General features: G+C 42.3%; 1 pseudogene; it reads left to right on the plus strand.

Moving 5' to 3' along the window:
• The first annotated feature begins 18,356 nt into the window (after nucleotides 1–18,356).
• Nucleotides 18,357–18,474, plus strand: LOC124717297 (annotated as a pseudogene).
• Nucleotides 18,475–20,343: the final 1,869 nt, after the last annotated feature.

The raw sequence follows: 20,343 nt of genomic DNA on the forward strand, positions 1-20,343 counted from the left end.
AAAGCTTCTATTCTCTTCTTGTCTAAACGATTTATCGTCCATGTCTCAGTTCCATACATGGCTACACTCCATACAAATACATGCAGAAACGACTTCCTGACACTTAAATCTATACTCGATGTTAACAAATTTCTCTTCTTCAGAAACGCTGTCCTTGCCATTGCCAGTCTACATTTTATATCCTCTCTACTGCGACCATCATCAGTTATTTTGCTCCCCAAACAGCAAAACTCCTTTACTACTTTAAGTATCTCATTTCCTAATATAATTCCCTCAGCATCACCCGATTTAATTCGACTACATTCCGTTATCCTCGTTTTGCTTTTGTTGATGTTCGTCTTATATCCTCCTTTCAAGACACTATCCATTCCGTTCAACTGCTCTTCCAAGTCCTTTGCTGTCTCTGACAGAATTACAATGTCATCAGCAAACCTCAAAGTCTTTATTTCTTCTCCATGGATTTTAATACCTACTCCGAATTTTTCTTTTGTTTCCTTCACTGTTTGCTCAATATACAGATTGAATAACATTGGGGAGAGGCTACAACCCTGTGTCACTCCCTTCCCAACCACTGCTTCCCTTTCGTGTCCCTCGCTTCTTATAACTGCCATCTGGTTTCTGTACAAACTGTAAATAGCCGTTCGCTCCCTGTATTTTACCCCTGCCACCTTCAGAATTTGAAAGAGAGTGTTCCAGTCAACATTGACAAAAGCTTTCTCTAGGTCTATAAATGCTAGAAAAGTAGGTTTGCCTTTCCTTAATCTAGCTTCTAAGATAAGCCGTAGGGTCAGTATTGCCTCACGTGTTCCAGTATTTCTACGGAATCCAAACTGATCTTCCCCGAGGTCCTCTTCTACTAGTTTTTCCATTCGTCTGTAAAGAATTCGCGTTAGTATTTTGCAGCCGTGACTTATTAAACTGATAGTTCGGTAATTTTCACATCTGTCAGCACCTGCTTTCTTTGGGATTGGAATTATTATATTCTTCTTGAAGTGTGAGGGTATTTCGCCTGTTTCATACATCTTGCTCACCAGATGGTAGAGTTTTGTCAGGACTGGCTCTCCCACGGCCGTCAGTAGTTCCAATGGAATATTGTCTACTCCGGGGGCCTTGTTTCGACTCAGGTCTTTCAGTGCTCTGTCAAACTCTTCACGCAGTATCGTATCTCCCATTTCATCTTCATCTACATCCTCTTCCATTTCCATAATATTGTCCTCAAGTACAACGCCATTGTATAGACCCTCTACATACTCCTTCCACCTTTCTGCTTTCCCTTCTTTGCTAAGCAAACTGGGTTTCCATCTGAGCTGTTGATATTCATACAAGTGGTTCTCTTTTCTCCAAAGGTCTCTTTAATTTTCCTGTAGGCATTATCTATCTTACCCCTGGTGAGACAAGTCTCTACATCCTTACATTTGTCCTGTAGCCATCCCTGCTTAGCCATTTTTCACTTCCTGTTGATCTCATTTTTGAGACGTTTGTATTCTTTTTTGCCTGCTTCATTTACTGCATTTTCATATTTTCTCCTTTCATCAAGAAAAGTCAATATTTCTTCTGTTACCAAAGGATTTCTACTAGCCCTCGTCTTTTTACCTACTTGATCATCTGCTGCCTTCACTACTTCATCCCTCAGAGCTACCCATTCTTCTTCTACTGTATTTCTTTCCGCCATTCCTGTCAATTGTTCCCTTATGCTCTCCTTGAAACTCTGTACAGCCTCTGGTTTAGTCAGTTTATCCAGGTCCTATTTCCTTAAATTCCCACCTTTTTGCAGTTTCTTCAGTTTTAATCTACAGTTCATAACCAATAGACTGTGGCCAGAGTCCACATCTGCCCCTGGAAATGTCTTACAATTTAAAACCTGGTTCCTAAATCTCTGTCTTACCATTATATAATCTATCTGAAACCTGTCAGTATCTCCTGGCATCTTCCATGTATACAATCTTCTTTTATGATTCTTGAACCAAGTGTTAGCTATGATTAAGTTGTGCTCTCTGCAAAATAAAATTAATGTTAATACAATAAAAGTAATACTGTAGAAAAAAAAGCAAACCAGCGCTTTTCATTTATTATAAGGTTCAAATGGATGTGGACTGCAGTAGTTATTCAGAGATGAAGAGGCTTGCACATCATGCGTAGCGTGGAGAGCTGGTTCAAATCATTCTTCGGACTGAAGGCCACAACATGAAGTCAATTTACAAAAGTAAAACAAATTAGACGCCATAATTTAGGAGCTACAAGACTTACATATGTGTAAAAATTCGTCACATTTTTCGCTATAACGACACGAATACCGCATCTGGATATATTTGAGGTGATCCACCCTAGCTGCTTGGCACTATAAAGGTCTATGACACCACAACGTTCTTGGTATTACATAGGCAATGTGAGGTAAGAAGAAAAAGATGCAGAAATTGCACTAAATGTGGAAAATGATAGTGAAAAGGACGGTTTTCTTTACAATTTGACCGGGGGATACCCACACTTGTTACAGCGCTGAATAACTTCGTATATTGGTCACAACTTACCAATGTACATTGTAGCTTGGAATTGAAAAGATGAAGTCAAAATAAAGGCAAGTTTATTTATAAATGAAAAGGAGCATTTTTCAATTCAGTTGCAGTATACGTGAATAGGATGATAATTAAACTGACGTATACATTGTCCTTTCACTTGCGGTACAACCGATGTCACTTCAGTGAAACTTAACACTTACCAAGGTACACAACATTCCTAACCACTTTACAGAATATCAACACATCCCAATAATTTAACTGAAAGGAGGAGAGAGCGAAACTAAGTGGTATCTGGATTTCAGTCGTTCACCGTGGGAGCCGGCCGTTGTGGCCGAGCGGTTCTTGGCGCCTCAGTCTGGAACCGCTTGACCGCTATGGTCGCAGGTAGGAATCCTGCCGAGGGTATGAATGTGTGTGACGTCCTTAGGTTAGTTCAGTTTAAGCAGTTCTACGTCTTAGGGGAGTGATGATCTCAGATGTTATGTCCCATAGTGCTCAGAGCCTTGAATCACCGTGGGAGGAGGAGGTCGCGGGGAGATAAAAATAGCATACAACAGCAACCGACAGCACCCAACTGCCCCCGAGATTCAAAACATATGACGTCGCGTCTATGCGCGGGTGCATGTGGAAACTGAATTTTATTTAAGTCAGTAGCAAGCCAGGGTGTGTTGCTCTAATCATGATACACTAGTGTATTAATTAAACCTAAATGATCGCCAAATAATAAGCTAACGCTTAAAACACATGCCAGAACATTAGGAACAGGAAAAAAGGGTCTCATAGGATAGACATAACAAAAATGTACATTTAGTAGGATGTACCAACATTACAAGGCCTTTAATGAACCTTTCACTTTGCAGTGGAATGTGTTCTTCCTCTTGAAACTTAGCACCCTGTTTCGCGCCCACTGCTCAACCATACCCAAGACCTGCCATCAGTGTAGTGAAGTTGTGGGTGCGTAGTATGAGTGCGTTACTCGCAAAAGGTCCGACGTACAGTTACAATCAGCTAAGAAGTTTCATTACTAATTACTGAACATAAGGCCCTGAAAAGACGGCGAGCAAACAAACATAATCAATGCAAGAGAAGGATAATGAGTATTGGGGTAGACGTTCTAGGCTGCAAGCAATAATTCCCATATAACATCCGCACATCCGAGAATGTAATTGGACGGAGGCTCGGTGGAGAAAGGGGGGGGGGGGGTACATGCTATGTACCCTCCACTCCACACCGTACAATGCTTATGGATTTCGTACTTAGCTACACCAAAAATTATTAAATACGTAATTTCAGGTATGTGTGTGTCGAGTGGTTGGTATGAGCTCGGCTTATTTGACTTCACTGGGGACTTGTATGGTGCTAGGAAACCACAAATTGTTGTGACCGTATGGATCGATCTTAGCTGCAATTTGATGTTCACTCTGTATGACTGTCTAGGCGATATACATATAACTGCCACGGTTAAGTAGACTCTGTCAAAGAAGACCACATATAACCTGTCAAGACACCGTTATTTCTCACTAGCCTAGCTACCCTCCTCAGACAAAGGTGATATGTCGTCTAGAGAATTCTCTGCAGAGGGTATTTACACACAGTACTCTGTACATAAGGTCCGCACGATTATTTGAAACAGACATGATCGAACGCTGGGCACAGTTCCAATGTTGTGAAGATAGGAAATATTGCACACGCCTGTTACATCTCTCTGTGTATTCTGCTTGTTTTGTTTGGGGTTCACTGCATGTTTTATGGCAAGCGCATTTCGCAGAAAAATATATCCAACTCAATATGCTTCTTGCACATTTTCCACCTAAAACTCTGAACTAAATAGCACAAGGGTACAAAATTTCTGAACTGAAACTAAAACTGAGAGTAGGTGTAATGTAACTACATACTGACTTAGTGATCAGAGACTATAGTAAATTGCTTCCATTAATAAAGATTCATAAAATATGGCATTATACAAATATTCGATGCACTACTTCAAAACATTCTGTGAGATTTAGCGTTTTAGAAAACTAGATATCTTCGCAGAAAGAGTTTATTTTCACAAATATTCAGCGAAAATATCTTACTACGTACAAAATTTTCTGTTCGGTAGAGATCTGTCTCACTACAAAAAAATTGTCACTAACTGATTGTCGTATATCTGTTATTACCTGGTGATACTATAAAATGCTTGTGGAAAACATGCAAAGAATTAACCAGGGCGTAGCGAATGCTCTATCGAACACTTCGTGACAGAGGATATGCATCATGCAGCTTAAGGAAATTCGAGCTTGAAGGTGCCTGAGGACAACGTACGCAGCGCAAATGGTTCAAATGGCTCTGAACACTATGGGACTCAACATCTTAGGTCCTAAATCCCCTAGAACTTACAACTACTTAAACCTAACTAACCTAAGGACAACACACACACCCATGCCCGAGGCAGGATTCGAACCTGCGACCGTAGCAGTCCCGCGGTTCCGGACTGCAGCGCCAGAACCGCACGGCCACCCCGGACGGCCGCGGCGCAAATCCTCTGCCGCAACCTATCGTCCCCAAATTTTCTCTCTGTGCCACGTGGCGGAAATGATTGACCCTCAACAACACCCGACACTTCTATGAAACTAAGTTTCAATAGGGAAAGTGCATACCTGCACTACAATGGGGATATCCGAAACCGCTCCAATGCTACGTTTGCTGGACATTGGCTTAGAAGGGAAGTTAATATTACTTTATCTTTCTGATCACTTGGCTATGGAAGATCTAAAATTAGATGTTTGTTAAGCCTTAATTGACACAGATACGGCATCAATTATTAGGATTTTGGTCGTCAACGGAAAAAAAATCGAGCGGAGTCGCAAGTTCGAGTCCTCCCTTGAGCATCGGTGTTTGTGCTGTTCTAAGCGTAAGTTAGATTAAGCAGTGTGTAAGCCTAGGGAAGCAGTTAATTCCATAAATTATCTGGGAGTAGGCATTAGGAGTGATTTAAAATGGAGTGATCATATAAAGTTGATCGTCGGTAAGGCAGATGCCAGACTGAGATTCATTGGAAGAATCCTAAGGAAATGCAATCCGAAAACAAAGGAAGTAGGTTACAGTACACTTGTTCGCTCACTGCTTGAATACTGCTCACCAGTGTGGGATCCATACCAGATAGGGTTGATAGAAGAGATAAAGAAGATCCAACGGAGTGCAGCGCGCTTCGTTACAGAATCTTTTAGGAATCGCGAAAGCGTTACGGAGATGATAGATAAACTCCAGTGGAACACTCTGCAGGAGAGACGCTCAGTAGCTCGGTACGGGCTTTTGTTGAAGTTTCGAGAACATACCTTCACCGAGAAGTCAAGCAGTATATTGATCCTTCCTACGTATATCTCGCGAAGAGACCATGAGGATAAAATCAGAGAGATTAGAGCCCACACAGAGGCATACCGACAATCCTCCTTTCCACGAACATTACGAGAATGGAATAGAAGGGAGAACCGATGGAGGTACTCAAGGTACCCTCCGCCACACACCGTCAAGTGGCTTGCGGAGTATGGATGTAGATGTAGAAGACCTCAGCATTTTGGTGCCGTAGAACTTACCACAAATTTCCAAATTTCTAAAGCGAGCGGAAGAAAATTCTAAGCAGATTTTCTACGATACTTGCATTTGGTGGCCGTCATTTCGAACATTCGTGGCTGTGTACGAAATGATACGTTTTGCCATTAATTTCTTACCAACATGATAGTATTTTACAACCATATACACAGTGTGTCCCTGCTCTGTTAGGACTGTGGCTGCGAAAAAAAAAAGAATCATTGATTATGATCGTAAAATCACTGTATTTTTTTTTTCAAATAGTCTCTCCTTGAGTCAATAAACAGCTAAAATCGTTTTAAAAGTGCTTTAAAACACATGCTACAGTCCTTTTATGGAACTGCATTTAGTACTGCAGTATAGTTTTCTTGTACGTCCTCAGCTGCATCGTGTTTATGTCCTTTCGAAAACTTGATATTGCTTCTCTGCACCGCCGTGTCAGATGCATACTATTACATTCGCGGTAATTACGGCTACTGGACTGTAGCAAACACTTTGACCTTGAACTCGGCTGTTGTTGAAACTTCAAAGATTGCAGTGCCACAATTCGCCACGAGATAGCATCGCAGTTTGGAATTTCCCACAAGCCGTCCTAACGGAACTGGGATGCACTGTGTATTGTGTGTGCTGCAATATTATCACGTTGCCTAAATGAAAATGGGAAATGTTACAACATAAACGCCTCGACCGAACACTATTAAACTGATACTCAGGTATTTCCGTGGCAGCTCGATATAATGATTAAAATTTCATCTACCTACAAGCTTATTTTCAGTACTTCCAGTACAGAGAAGGGCCAGTCCCACAGATAAGGAAGTTGGGGGTACGTGGTAGCTACTGAGTGTATCTAAAGATACTGGAGACAGCAACACAGGACAACAAAAATGTGTACACGCGCAGCGTTTCACTACCTTTCCGACTTTGAGGAAGGTCGTATCGTTGGCATTAGGGCCATGTGAACATCCTACGGACAGATGGGATATTCATTTGGATGTTCCGCAGTGCTGCAAAACGATTGGTGACGAGATGGACTCGGGACATCAGTGCTGCAAGGTGATCAGAAACCTGTTCTTCCAGAAGGACTGCACCACGAGAAGATCGCAGCATTCTTCGACTGGCTCTTGCGATAGTATGGATGTCAGTAGTTGAAAGCCGGGCAGAGATTACGAACAGAGTGTCACCACGAACCATCGGCAATGGATAATTAGAAGCTGGATTGTCATACACAGTTGCCATGCGTCTCTTGCAACTGATACAACACCATTTGTGTAGTGTAGGATGCAGAGTTAGAGGTATGTGGGGTACTGAGTGGTGTTCTGTGATGCTGAGTGACATGTCTCGCTTCTGTCTGAAGCCAGCAGGTCGCTCGACATCAATTAGTCCATAGACTATCTGGTTGAAAGTCAGAGAACACAGTGGTTCTCGACAACTGCACCTCTACAATCAGAGAACACTGGTTCTCGACAACTGCACCTCTACAACTCCTGAAATCATGTTCTAGGGAGCTACTGCATACGGCAACAGGACGATCTGGTGATTTTTGAAGGGAGGCTGAATACTCGAAACTACAGGGTGACAATTACTGAACCATATGAAATAAAATTGTCGTAACTCCTGATCGGTTTGCGTTATGGCGTTCAAACTGCACGGTTGGGCGCGGGGCATGATGGGAATTAGTATGCGCGCGCGCCCGCGCCTTGTTGCTGTCAGCCATTTCCATGTGAAAAGTCACAGTATAGCAAAACTGGCACATTTAGGGGACTGAGAATCCGCATTTCACGATCGAGAAGTCTCTTCGCCTTCAACGGGTGCTTATCTGATGTACAGTGTCCAGCCAAGGAATAACGATGCGATATTTCTTGATGGCACGTTGACTACCAAACGGTACATAAAGTCTTTGGAGGATGATTTCATGCCCATCATACAAAATGAACCTGATTTCAACTAGATGTGGTTCATGCAAGACGGAGGTTGATCCCATCGAAGCAGGAGTGTGTTTAATGTCCTGGAGGAGCACTTTGGGGACCGCATTCTGGCTCTGGGGCACCCAGAGGTCATTGTCATGGGCCTCGATTCTCTGCCATATTCTCCGGATCTGAACACGTGCGAATCGTTTTTGTGGGGCTATAAAGACAAGGTGTACAGCAATAACTCCAAATCCATTGCTAATCCGAAAAGAGCCATTCAGGAGGTCATCGACAGCATCACTGTTCCGACGCTTCAGCGGGTCCATCTGCGCAACATCATCCCCAATGATGGCAGGCATATAGAACATGTCATAGCATAAATCCGAATAACTTTAGTGACGTTTACATGTTGAATAAAGAGTGTGCACTCCGTAGTTTGTAACTAAATTACGTTTTTTTAATATAGTTCAATAATTGTCACCCTGTATGTTCCAGGGATGGTAAATCCTATTCTCATATTCTTCATGACCATGGTACCAAATCGTATATTCCAGCAGGACAACGCAAGACTCCACAATATAGTTCACGCCATAAGGAATGTACGTATCCCTGAGTTTCCACCCACAGAGCATGCCTCGGAGGCGATGGAAATACGTATACTTCCACACCATCTCGCAATTAAAAGTGTTCATGAACTGACAAAGCATTTGTTGGACGTATGGAAGGGTATTTCTCCCATTGACATCTGGAAGCCGTTTTCTTGCCCAGAGGAGTCGCACATCCCAATAATACTGATGATGGACGTCAATCCTGAGTGGAAAGAAAGTTTAATCTTTTACTGCCCATTAAACGTGATAAAGATTTCCACAAATTTTAATAAAAATTGGATTGGTGCTTCTGTAACACCTTCTATATACGCCAGTTTGTAATTAATAAATGGATGACATGGAGTGAAAAGAAATGTAAAATATAGGGGAAGATTTCATATTACTAGCAGACAGGTTTGAGCTGATATTTAGTTTACCTGGTATTTAATGTCGGGGTTAACTTTGTTAGACGTTCAACAGGGCATTTATACGTCTTGGGAGTCTGTTGTACGCTTTCAGAACGGACCATCCATTTACAAGAGCATTCGAAGAACCTTGAAAAAGTAATTGTGTAGAAGAAACAAGGGATGCTATATTTCCTTGTGGTTTAAATAAGTGCTCACCAAAGCAGCAGCTTTGGGAACATGCTAAAGAAAAGAAATTACTGTCAATATTTGATAGAAAAGTGGATGAATGTTGTGGTTTACGGTTCGTAATAACCAAACTGTGCGCCATTTTCTTAAGTTGAAACACAGACTTCCCATCAAGCCTCATCGAATGAGAACAAATGACACTGTTAATGGTGGTGTGGCTGTTCAATGGAGAGGATAAGGTCGATGGTCGCGCTGGTGTTAGTCCAGAGTGGTAGGCTATGAGCAGCCAGAAAATTTTCCCCTCCTGCTCCCTCCCCTTTCATTTCCACGACTATCCATAGCAACAAAAACACTACACTAGTGAATACAAGCACTCATCAGATGAAACAGTGCGATGCCTGAGACGTTTTGAAGTCTCGAACACCTATGTTGCAGACTGAAGCAACGAATGAAAATTTGTATCAAGGCTGGGATTCGAACTGGGATGTTCTGCTCACTAGACTGATGCAGTATGGGGAACATCAAGTGGGTTGGGGTGTAAATATGGACTTGGATTGATGAAGAAGATGTGTTAGAGTAGTCCATACAGTTTTGCAAAGCCACTGTGCCAGTGTAGTGTAGTGGTTAGTGCATTTGTCCAGTCAGTAGGAGACCTGGATTTGAATCCTGGCCTGGTTGCAAAGTTTCGTTCATCAATTCAATCTGCATATATGCATCACAGATGTTTGAGACTTAAAAAGATATCTGGGATCATATTGTTTCATTTGATTAAAGCACTTATGCTTGGGTTTCATGCAGGATCCCCAGTTTCATTTGATGCTGATGTGCTATTTTAATTCAGTAGGAGAACCTTCAAATTCTGTTCGAATTTACAGGAATATTAAGCAGGCTGAGGCGTGAATGGGTATTTGGATTAAGGAGGGAGGTGCGCTAGGGCAGTCCGTGCAGCTACGCAGAGCTACTGTGCCAGGGTGGAGTAGTGGTTAGCGCATCTGCCTAGTGTGCAGGAGAGCTGGGTTCGAATCCTGGCCTTGCTACAAGCTTTCATTCACCACAAACACTCATGACAACCCTCCATTAAGTAAAGCTACACATCTTACACTTTAACCACAGGTCCTAGGAAGACAATGGCGAACTCACGACTTTTGCAAGAAAACTGTGAGGCTCCTCCAATATTGTCACTCTATTAGAGATGAGTACAAACATATGTCAGTTAATCAAGATTAGTGTATGTCAGACGACAAACTCAGAGTTTCCCAAGTTTCTAAATCCGCTCACATATCAGGAACACAATGTTAACTAATCGATTCATTCTAAGATAAAATTTGAGAACAATTACTTTCGAGAATAAAACGTGAATTATCAATGAAATCATTTTATAAATATTCAGTACTTGACGTAGTTTGTACTCCAGAAGTTAATTCAAAACTGATATTAAATGAAACAATGCTACAGAAGTCCGGCAACGTCGTGTTAACTCGGCCGCGACAGTGCATCTAACAAGTTAATAACGAAAATGAATAAGATATATATGCCGCCCCTGTTTTCAAGCCATTAGAGACTAAGGCCTAGGAAATCAAACTTTTCCGTGTACTAGCAGTTTCGTATTAAGGCAATTATCGTTGCCTGTCATACGCTGTCTATTTTGAAATATCTTTATTCAGAAGGCACGAACTTTTGATTGTGCTTCAAATGGTTCAAATGGCTCTGAGCACTATGGGACTTAACATCTATGGTCATCAGTACCATAGAACTTAGAACTACTTAAACCTAACTAACCTAAGTACAGCAAACAACACCCATTCATCGCGAGGCAGAGAAAATCCCTAACCCTGCCGGGAATCGAACCCGGGAACCCGGGCGGGGAAGCGAGAACGCTACCGCACGACCACGAGCTCCGGAGAATTGATTGTGCTACTTGGGTTACTGATGTTTCTCATATACGAGGGTGAGTCAAATGAAAACCTTAAATATTTTTTTTAAATATTATTTACTGTGTAGAAGTGGTACAAAGCTGTATCACTTTTCAACATAATCTCCCCCACGCTCAATGCAAGTCCTCCAACGCTTACAAAGTGCATAAATTCCTTTAGAAAAAAATTATTTTGGTAGTCCTCGCAACCAATTATGCACCGCGTGGTGTACCTCTTCATCAGAACGGAACTTCTTTCCTCCCATTGCGTCTTTGAGTGGTCCAAACATACGGAAATCATTTGGGGCAAGGTCTGGTGAGTATGGTGGATGAGGAAGACACTCAAAATGCAGGTCTGTGATTGTTGCAACTGTTGTACGGGCAGTGTGGGGCCTTGCATTGTCATGTTGCAAAAGGACACCTGCTGACAGCAATCGACGTCACTTTGATTTGATTGCAGGCCGCAGATAATTTTTTAGGAGATCTGTGTATGATGCACTGGTGACAGTGGTCTCTCTAGGCATGTAATGCTCAAAAATGACGCTTCTTTCGTCCCAAAAGAGAGTCACACAACCTTCCTTGCTGATGGTTCCGTTCGAAACTTCTTAAGTTTTGGTGATGAGGAATGGTGCCATTCCTTGCTCGCTCTCTTCGTTTCCGGTTGGTGGAAGTGAACCCAGGTTTCGTCCTTAGTAACGATTCTTGCAAGGAAGCCATCACCTTCTCGTTCAAAGCGCCGAAGAAGTTCTTCACAAGCATCAACACGTCGTTCTCGCATTCCAGGAGTCAGCTACTGTGGCACCCATCTTGCAGACACTTTGTGAAACTGGAGCACATCATGCACAATGTGGTGTGCTGACCCTTGACTAATCGGTAAACATGCTGCAGTGTCATTCAGTGTCACTCGCCGGTTTTCCTTCACTACATCTTCAACTGCTGCAGTGTTCTGTGGAGTCACAACTCGTTGTGCCTGACCTGGACGAGGAGCATCTTCCACTGAAGTCACACCATTTGCGAACTTCCTACTTCATTCGTAGACTTGCTGTTTGCGACAAACATGCATCACCGTACTGAACCTTCATTCGTCGATGAATTTCAATAGGTTTCACACCTTCACTACGCAAAAACCGAATAACAGAACTCTGTTCTTCCCTAGTGCAAGTCGCAAGTGGGGCGGCCATTTTTATACTAATACTGCGACGGTGTGTGTGTATCTGCACTATGCTACCACCTAAAGGCCATTCTGCACGCTGTTTCTAGCACGCTTACCAACTTACAGGATAACGGCGCGAATCTTCAATTTGCTATTACAAATTTAAGTTTTTCATTTGACTCACCCTCGTATATAATGTTTCGAGACATTATTACGAAGGATATATTCTGAAAGGGTGGTGTAAATACCGATGTTCTGTGTAGCAAATGCCGCTTTCTACACATTGGTATTTTGCTTTCATTTCGCAGCACCCGGTAAACCGTTTCATTTGAACGTGGAAGTAAATTAAGTTCTGCTATTATTATCACATATAGGGGTTCTCTATTATCTGAGTGTGTGAGTATATCTCTCTTCGTGTGTCTATCACGAATGCGTCCATTAATATAATGTTTCCAAGTCATTAGCGGTCTCTTCTGAAGCAGCGTGATAAAACGTGTTCCACACAATACTCTATTGAAAGGTTCTTTCAAAAAGACACACTCTACAGCGAAGTAATATATGCTTTTACGTGTTGATACTGAACAGAACCTTTTCATTTTGTTAGCTTGTTTAGATATGCAATTTTATGAGGCGTTTCTCTGCGGGAAACATAGACTGCGAGGATGAGAACGAGACGTACAGAACAGTTTTTTTGCTCGTTACGCTTGATAACGGCATTGTATCTACTCTGCTAAACTAGAGTGATGTTACAATTGTTTACTGTGTTTATAACGCATTTCTTTGTTAATTGATGTCGTTCGTATAGTTCACGTACAGTTCACATCCTATGTCGTTAATGACAACGGACAACGCTGGACTCAGAAATATTTCAGCGCATTTTAGATGCTTATTTATGCTTCATACTTCCCATCTAGCCGTCGCTGCTGCCATCGTAAGGTCTCGATGTGCCGAAGGCACCCGACAGAGATATTTCTAGTAATAAAGCTAATATAAAATAAGTATAAATAACATTAGGAACTTAAATTGATGCACATTATTACATATTTCCGCAGGCTTTGATCTCTATGAGCGAAGTAAAGAAGTACCTTAGAGCTGCACAAGAGGTTTTTCCTCCAGAAGAGTGTTCATGAAATAATTAAAGTAGAACAAATATCTTTAAAACAATATTGTTGTTGTTGTTGTGGTCTTCAGTCCAGAGACTGGTTTGATGCAGCTCTCCATGCTACTTTGTTCTGCGCAAGCCACTTCATCTCCGAATAACTACTGCAACAAACATCTTCTGAATCTACTTAGTGTATTCATCTCTTGGTCTTCCTCTACGATTTTTACCCTCCTTACTTCCCTCCAGTACTAAACTGGTGATCTTTTGGTGCCTCAGAAAGTGTTTTACCAACCGATCCCTTCTTCTAATGAAGTTGTGCCACAAATTCCTCTTCTCCCCAGTTCTATTTAGTACCTCCTCATTAGTTACGTGTTTTACACATCTAATCTTCAGCGTTCTTCTGCATCTCCACATTTCGAAAGCTTCTATTCTCTTCTTGTCTAACCTGTTTACTGTCCATGTTTCACTTCCATACATGGCTACACTCCATACAAATACTATCAGAAAATACTGCCAGACACTTAAATCTATACTCGATGTTAGCAAATTTCTGTTCTTCGGAAACACTTTCCTTGTCACAGTCAGTCTACATTTTATATGCTGTCCACTCCGACCATCATCAGATATTTTGCTTCCCAGATAGCAAAACTCATCTACTACCTTAAGTGTTTCATTTCCTGATGTAATACTCTCAGTATCACCTGACTTAATACGACTACATTCCGTTATCCTCGCTTTGATTTTGTTGATGTCCATCTTATATCCTCGTTTCAAGACACTATCCATTCCGTTCAGCTGCTCTTCCAGATCATTTTCTATCTCTGATAGAATTACAATGTCGTCGGCAAATCTCAAAGTTTTTACTTCCTCTCCATGGATTTTAATTCCTACTCAAATTTTTCTTTCGTTTCCTTTACTGCTTGCTCAGTATACAGTTTGAATTACATCTGGGTTAGGTTAGAACCCTGTCTCACTCCCTTCTCAACCACTGCTTCCCTTTCATGCCCCTCGACTATTATAACTCGCTTCTGATTTCTGTACAAAATGTAAATAGCCTTGTGCTTCCTGTATTTTACCCCTGACACCTTCAGAATTTGAAAGAGAGTATTCCAGTCAACATTGTCAAAAGCTTTCTCTATGTCTAAAAATTCTAGAAACGTATGTTTGCCTTTCCTTAACCTATCTTCTAAGATAAGTCGTAGGGTAAGTATTGCCTCGCGTGTTTCAACATTTCTACGGAATCCAAACTGATCTTCTCTGCGGCTTCTACCAGCTTTTCCATTTGTCTATAAAGAATACGTGTTGATACTTTGCAACCGTGACTCATTAAACTGATAGTTCGGTAATTTTTCACACCTTTCTTTGGGATTGGTATTAGTATATTCTTCTTGAAGTCTGAGGGTAATTCGCCTGTCTCACCAGATGGAATATTATATAATATTAAATAATTTATTTACTAGAGATAAATGAGAAATGTTATAATTGACCTAATACATGAAATATAGCAATGCCACTCAATTCGACATACAGAAATACTTGCAACAATCACAGCACGCTCTTTACTCAAGTGATAACTTTTGCAAATATGAAAACATAGAAACTATGAGTAGAGCAGTGCCTTGGGTTGAGGAACAACAAGCAACGGTCAGTGAAACATACGAAACAGACGTGACTTTGTTTTTTCCGACCGCTGAGGTGGAAGGAAGTACTTTCACCGCACTTCTGGGTAGGATATTGACGCGTGGAGTCCTCCTTCAGCGTGCGGACCCATCAGGGTGCAGTGCTTGTAATATACCGATTTACATGCGCCACATTTTAACAGAATGCGTTTTATATCCAGACTGCCTGAGTATCCGACCCTGTTCAGGTATGAAGTTTTATTCCAATCTTCTATTACTCCATCTCCTCCTCACCCATCTCTCTGTCCATCTCCCACTCTCTTTTTTCTTTGTCTATCTCCTCTTCTTTCCTTTCTTTGTTGGGAGGGCTTTGTTTCAATCTCGCGTCCAGCCATCCTGATTTATGTGTTCTGTGATTTCCTAAATCGCTTCAGACAAATACCTGAATGGTTCCTTTGAAAGAGCACAGGCGATTTCCTTCCTCATCCTTCCCCCATCCGTTTGTGTGCTCCATCTCTAATGACCTCGTTGTCGCCGGGACATCAAACACTTACCTTCTCGTCTTTCTCAGATCATCGCCGTTTCTCCCCTTTCTCTGTCAGTCTCCCCATCATCCCTTTTTCTGTCCATTTTCTCCTCTCCCTTTATTTGTCCTCCTCCACCTTCCCCCCACTCTCTGTCCATCTCTTCTTACGCCGTCTCTCTGTCCAAATCCCCCTCTTTTCTTCCTCTGACCATGTCTCACCTGTCTCTTTGTCCATCTCCTATTCCCTTGCCATCCATTTCCCCCTCGTCTCTCATTGTCGACCGCCACCTTCCCCCTGTATGTGCCCATCTCCTCCTTTCCACTCCCAGTCTGTTCATCTCATCCTACCTCTTTCTCTCTCAACGTTATCACTCCTACCCCAATAGGAGGTTGTTGGTTCTTACCCCCACAGTATTGCTTGCCAGATTATAGGTTGTGTGTGTACTAAGTTTGTTTGAAATCTGTCCTTGGGTTTAGGAGGAGCTATGCCCACGTGCAAACATATCACACGTATTTCACATTCAGTTAATGTGTTTCACACAGTATACATATTTCATCTCTATCTCAAGTGAATTTCACCCTGCAGCTTCGTTTTCACGCAGCTCAATGTTTATGATGCCATGTCGTACAATGAGATAACTTTGTAGCTACATTCGGCAGCATATGTGGATACTGTCTAGCAATGGAGTTAGTAGTAAGTAAGTGATAAATTAAAACGTCATGCCTGACGGTACAGTTTTACAGTATGAACAGTGAAAATATAGTAAAAGATAAGCTTTCTTCCTTCCAACATTTAGCGGAGGTTATCTGTGACAAAAAAATTCGCTAAAGATTTGAAATTATGTGTAAAGTTTGTTTTACGTCTCAGATACAGTATGAATAAAGTCTGGGTATTCGGGCATTCTGGGCTACACTACTTTTCCACATCCAGCCCTTTGACAGGTAGGTGGCTTTTACCCCCACAGCAATTCTTTCCAGACCGTAAGCATGTGTATACCATTTTTGGTTGAAATCACTTCAGTGTTTTAGGAGGAGATGTGGAACATATACACAAACTTCCTTCTCTAAAATAAGTGTGGTTGTGAGGGCGGAAACTAGCTTCCTAGCTAATCAGTTCTTTATTTTGGGTGACAGTCAAATAATCTGGTTCATTTTTTTAAGATCCTGTGCAAAGTCTGCCTTCTATATATGTCATTATGTCGAAGGTTTTTATTGTCTTGCCAGGGTGAATGGTTCATTTTATTGTTATCTCAATGATCAGTCACTCACATTACTCCAGTTATTGTGTTGTTATAGCCGATGTATTTTAACAATGTAATTTGCTAATCCGATATTTACCGAGTCTTAAGTAATCTGTGCTTGTGTGTGGGAGTGGGAGTGGGCCTGAGTGAGAGAAGAGCAGAGTGTATCAGATTTACATTTAATATTTACATTTTGAAACCTAATTTTAAACATTTTAGCCACATTATTACCAAATTAGTTCAGAAAGCTCGCTGACAGCCTCGGTGTTGAGCATCCTCTACAGACAAACAACCAATCCGAATAAGCATTTGGGAGTAACTATCTCAATTGTAATAAAATTCAAGTGGTTTTAACGAGTTAGATCAATTCTTTTTACATTGGAATGATACACAGCAACAGAAAAACTCAAAACCACAGCAAAGCAAGGAACAAAATGCAGATGTGAACAGAATCGTAGTAGGAACATATTATGATTGCAACTACAACGTTATTAATGACTATCTCCGCAACCGTGGCGATGTTCGATTCGGATGTAACCCGTCCTAATGCTGCAGATGAGAGAAAATATCGTCGCCAGTATTTAGCCGACGAAGAGAGGAAAGATGTGGGAGTAAAGTCTATAAGCGCTAGCCTTCGCACAAATCTCTTGGATTAAAGTCCAAGCCTCTCAACAGAGTCTTATCGAGAGAGGGAGAGGGTGCATGTTACATCGCTGTTGGAGATTCGCTGACGTATAGTGGTTCATTGTTTGTTTTGTCACCTGTAAAGCTTGGGTAGCTCAGTTGGTAGAGCACTTGCCCGTGAAAGGCAAAGGTCCCGAGTTCGAGTCTAGGTCCGGCACACACTTTTAATCTGCCAGGAAGTTCCGTATCAGCGCACACTTAACTGCAGAGCGAAAATTTCATTCTGGAAATATTCCCCAGGCTGTCGCTAATCTATGTCTCCGCAATATCCTTTCTTTCAGGAGTGCTAGTTCTGCAAACTTCGCAGGACAGCTTCTGTAAAGTTTGGAAGGTAGGAGACGAGGTACTGGCAGAAGTAAAGCTGTGAGGACGGGGCGTGAGTCGTGCTTGGGTAGCTCAGTTGGTAGAGCACTTGCCCGCGAAAGGCAAAGGTCTCGAGTTCGAGTCTCGGTCCGGCACACAGTTTTAATCTGCCAGGAAGTTTCACAAGTAATACATATAACACAGTATATAAAGACAACAATATGTATCGACAAGCCACTGTTTGGCAAAGACTTCTTACTGTAAAATCACAGCCAAAAAAATTATTTAAGTTTGGCCAAAAACTACACATGCTGTTTGTCGACTTCAGAAAATCATACGATTGCATTCATGGGAAAAGTATGCTGAAGTGTCTGGAAGAGTTCGGTTTTGCCAAGAAACTAGTAAGCCTCATGAAGGCCTGCCTGATGGATACTACAGCAAAGGCAAAAATTGGAAATAATGTGATTGAAACATTCAATATAAAAACTGGGCTAAGGCAGGGCGATGGACTGTCACCTGTTCTTTTCAATCTCGCATTAGAGAAGATAATGCGAGAGATGTCACCTAATGAACCCACAGGACTCGAGACAGGAGATGTGAACATCAAGTACCTCGGTTATGCCGATGATATAGTGCTACTATCGCCAATGGCCTCGCCGCAGTGGTAACACCGGTTCCCGTCAGATGACCGAAGTTAAGCACTGTCGGGCTGGGCTAGCACTTGGATGGGTGACCATCCGGTCTGTCGAGCGCTGTTGGCAAGCGGGATGCACTCAGCCCTTGTGAGGCAAACTGAGGAGCTACTTGATTGAGAAGTAGCGGCTACTGTCTCGGAAACTGACATACGGCCGGGGGAGCGGTGTGTTGGCCAAATGCCTCTCCATATCCGCATCCAGGGACGCCTGTGGGCTGAGGATGACACGGCGGTCAGTCGGTGCCGTTGGGCCTTCATGGCCTGTTCGGGAGGAGTTTAGTTTAGTTTTTATAGTGCTACTATCTGGGTCGCAAGAAGAATTAGGGGAAATGGTTGACACTCTGGAAACAACAGTGAGGAAAATTGGACTTCAATCATGACAAGATGGAATATATGGTTCTACACCGCAGACATAATGAAAAAAGGTTTAAATGGTTTTGAGCTCTATGGGACAACATATGAGGTCATCAGTCTCCTAGAACTTAGAACTACTTAAACCCAACTAACCTAAGCACATCACACACATCCATGCTCGAGGCAGGATTCGAACCTGCGCCGTAGCAGTCGCGTGGTTCCGGACTGAAGCGCCTAGAACGGTTCGGCCCCACCGGCCGACTAGACATAATGAAACTCAAGAACCACTTCCACCCTTACAGACAACTGAAGGTTCTTATCGTCTAGTCAGGGAGCTCAACTATCTGAGTGCAGTATTCAGAGATGAACCATCCAGTAAAATCGAAATAAAGGCAAGACTACAGGCAGGTAATCGCTGTTGGCACGTCCTTAACGCTCTCCCCAAAACCAGAAGTTTGTCAAGAAATTTCAAAATAAACATCTAGAAAACACTCCTACAGCCACTCCTACATCCTACTATATGGATGTGCCACCAAGTACAACCAAGCAAGATCTGAACAGACTGATGATATTTGAAAGGAAAGACTATCGGAAGATTTTTGGACCAGTTTACGATAGTGAGAGTGAAAAGTGGAGGACTCGTCACAATACAGAGTTGTATGATGTTTGCAAAGAGCCGAACATCGTGGCTATAATGAAGACACCACGACTCCAGTGGGCAGGGCACGTTGCTCGAATGCAGGACAACCGATGGCCGAAAACTGTACTCAACACCAAGCCAACCGGCAGAAGGTCCGTAGGAAGACCTAGAACTCGATGGAGTGACTGCGTATCCAAAAAACCTTCAGACAGTGGGACTGTTGGAAGGATGACAGAAAGGAGCCGAAGACAGGCTGAAGTGGAGGCAATCTCTCAAAATTAAAAATGGCTCTCAGCACTATGGGACTTAACATCTGAGGTGATCAGTCCCCTAGACTTAGAACTACTTAAACCTAACGAACCTAAGGACATCACACACATCCATGTCCGAGACAGGATTCGAATCTGCGACCGCAGCAGCAGCGCGGTTCCGGACTGAAGCGCCTTGAACCGCTCGGCTACAGCGGCCGGCTCAATCTCTCAAAGCAGCGCGCGGTCCATTGGGCCTGATCGCGTACAGTAAAGTGAGTAAGTATATCATCTTTTAAATCATTAGACTTTTCTTGAGCGCACATCCCTTGTTTCTTTGATGGCAGCTTACTTCGCACGTTATCGTGATTCGAAAACGAGTCAACATTTTTGAAAGGTCATTTAAAGTAATTTTATGTACTTGAATTAATTTTCAGTTCTATCGCTTTTGAAGTGAACCTAATCGATGTGACGATTTATAGCTCCGATCATTTTACGTAATATTTATATTCTCAGCAATCGAATACTTACAGATCAGTTCTAAGATTACTAAAAACTGTGGGCGAGAAGAGACGCTTCAGTGGAACGGGGCGTTAAGTCTGGAGACCTCAATGCCGCCGTTCAGGATAAGGAGGGCTGCGTGCCAACGTTGGGTTTAACCCTCACTCCTCCTTCGTCCATCATCTTCAGCATC

This window comes from Schistocerca piceifrons, chromosome 1 (genome assembly GCF_021461385.2).
Source record: "Schistocerca piceifrons isolate TAMUIC-IGC-003096 chromosome 1, iqSchPice1.1, whole genome shotgun sequence".
Classification (NCBI taxonomy): Eukaryota; Metazoa; Arthropoda; class Insecta; order Orthoptera; family Acrididae; genus Schistocerca; species Schistocerca piceifrons.